Genomic DNA, 3,027 nt, shown 5'->3' on the forward strand with positions numbered 1-3,027 from the left:
GACTGTGCATCATTGACTGTGGTCCACTACACCAACACGTTTAAAAAAATTATTTTGACCCTTAAAACTCATTCAGAATCCTATGAACACGAATCAATAGTGTAAATTGATCATAAAACTCGTTTCGAATCTAATGGAATCATCATATTTATGAAAAAATAATTTAAATAAATTAACCTCCATGACCCCCTTAGGCCAAAATACACTAATTTTTAAATGGGGGGAGGGTCAAAATACAAAATGAAGGTTCCAAATCAAAACAACCCTGTTACTAATCTAAAATAAATATTCTAGATCTAATAGCACTATCCAAATCGCCATTCAGTTCTTGGATCACAAACTTTTAACCAAAGTCGAACATATCATTTAAGGATACCTAAAACCACAAACTCAAATAAAATATTCACGAATGAGTTGAGGACCATGCCAACCATCCTCGCAACTCATAAATTACATAAAACAACCAAGGAGAGGAAAAAATGGTCAAAATACTAATAATTATAGATTTCAAAGCAAGGGTCATTACAATAGTGATACAAATTAGATCATCGGATCAAACGAAGTAAATCGATAAATAGGTATGTATTTACTATTGGTGGAGGAGCAGTCTCTTGGAAATTATTCAAGTAGACATATATCGCTCACTCCACAATAGAATCTAAAATTATCACTTTAGATAAGGCCGACGAAGAATCTGAATAGCTCTAAAATTTCTTGGAAGATGTTTTTTTTTAGCTCAAACCTTTGACACCTATATGCATACACCGTGATAGTCAACCAGGAACAGGTAGGGCAGAGAGCATATTGTATAAAAAATCTCATCACATAAAATAGAGATATAATACCATTAGGTAACTACTCTCTAGTGAAATTATCATGATTGACAATGTAAAGTCAAAGGATAATGTGCAGATCTACTTATAAAAGAGTTAACTAGAGAGGGAGTTGAGAGATCATCAACAGTAATGAGTTTAAGTTCTAGGATAAGTCAGAACAATGATAATTTTATCTAGTAGACTAAAGATCCCAAGAGCTAGGTTCAAAGATATCAAACAAAGTTGTGACTGACGATTCAACATTTTTAAATAACTCAATCCATTCTCATGATGAAGATAATGTTGGGGGAATATGGATAAATCTTATGGTTTGAATTTTTTCAGTGGTTTCTAAGTTTGGTAGGTATGACCAAATAGTTTATTTATAGATTAAAGTTTTAGGAATCATCTATTTGAACGTCAAGTGGAAGTTGATTCATGGAGAATAATAAAGGCTTATAAATCAGGTAGTATTCATGGCTGAAATAAATAAAACCGTGAGAATCATAAATAGTAAAAGTCTTGTTGTATTACATGTATTGTCTAGGTGTACAACAAAGTTCGACGGTTCAAAGATATTGCATCTACCTATTGGCTGAGTGCATTTGATATAAGTTTATTGTGGAAATTCCAAAGAAAAAACTACTTATACTTGATACAATTAGTCCGTTCTTGTAAATCACACTTTTTTGTATATTTTTTTATCTTATAGTCATTCCCCATTTTATGGGGGATTCTTTGGTTTTATGTTGATGATGAATGGAAAATTGAGGAAAAAGTAAATATGCTTATGAAAGAAGTTTTCTGCCACACTGGTGGGGTGAAAGGAACTTTCTTGTGTCTATGTATAGAAGCACTAGTCCATGTTGTTAGTAATGTATGAAGAAGAAGCCTCACATTGTCATCGTCATCACTCACTCGGCTCGCCTTTAATTTTGAATTTGGATTTGAATTTATCAAATGATCAACTGAGAGATTATCTTTTTGGATAAAATTATTTTGAAACTTAATTTTAAGGATTATTAATCCAAAAATCTTATCTAAAATATTTTCTCCATTTGTGGACACATTTCCAATGATAATTGAAGAGACATGATCCCTCAATTTACCATTTAAAATTTGCTGAGTGATTTGCTCATACATATGTGCATCTTCTCTCGCGGATGGCTTCTTATATCATCTATCAATTTTCTATTTCGGACGTGGACTAATTTGTTGGAGCAAATTGCCATCTACGTCCGCATATGGGCCCGCCGATCCAAAATAATGCGACTCATTCATGAGTCATTGCTTCTTTTTTGAAGTAAATCATTTTGGCTGTAAATATTTAATTTTTCTCATATATTGCATAAAGTTTTTAAGTTAAAAACTTTGCTTTCTCGTAAAAACTTTAGTGTGGTTTGCCATTGTTGAGTGAGTTCGTTATTTGGTAGAATTTGAGATGTTACTATTCTACTGAAGTGAATCATTTTATTCTAGGAAGATATATTCCATAACCTCGGGTAGTTAAAGAAAATGAATTTCATAAGGATACATTATGAATTCAGTGGACTCGATTCTTCTATCTGCATCTTTTTCTAAGTTTGTTACTATTTTTTAGAAATAGTTTGAGCTTCATTTTTGTTGCTCCTAAGTTGATTTGAACTTATTGTTGAAGTTTATAATTGTGGATACAGAATTAGAACTTCATGTTGGTCACAGTGGCAGAGTCAGGATTTTAATGGAGGGGGTTCAGAAGTAAATATACGAACCAATCGAAGGGGGTTCAACCTCTACAATATATGCATAAATAATATATACAACCATGTAAAAATAATATAATTTTTGTCGAAGAGGATTCGGATGAACCCCTGAAACACATGAAGCTCCGCCCCTGATTGGTCATAATTTAGAAACTTATTATTGAAGTCCATAATATTGAATACAAATTTTATTTAACCAAAATAATGCATTCAAGTATCAACTTATATAAATATATTTTTTTCTCCAATCAAATCATTCATGACTTGAATAATTACTAGATATCATCTTAGTACAACATATGTGAGGTTATAAGATTAATGGATAAACATCGTTTCCTTTATTTTTTTTGGGCATTCTAGCACTTCGATTAAGTTCTTAAAATGTTACATAACATATATAGATATATATATATTATTAGCATGTAAGTAGTTTTCATCTTTCTTTTGAAACTCTTCTCCATTACTTAATG

This window comes from Capsicum annuum, chromosome 12 (assembly GCF_002878395.1).
Source record: "Capsicum annuum cultivar UCD-10X-F1 chromosome 12, UCD10Xv1.1, whole genome shotgun sequence".
Taxonomy (NCBI): domain Eukaryota; kingdom Viridiplantae; phylum Streptophyta; class Magnoliopsida; order Solanales; family Solanaceae; genus Capsicum; species Capsicum annuum.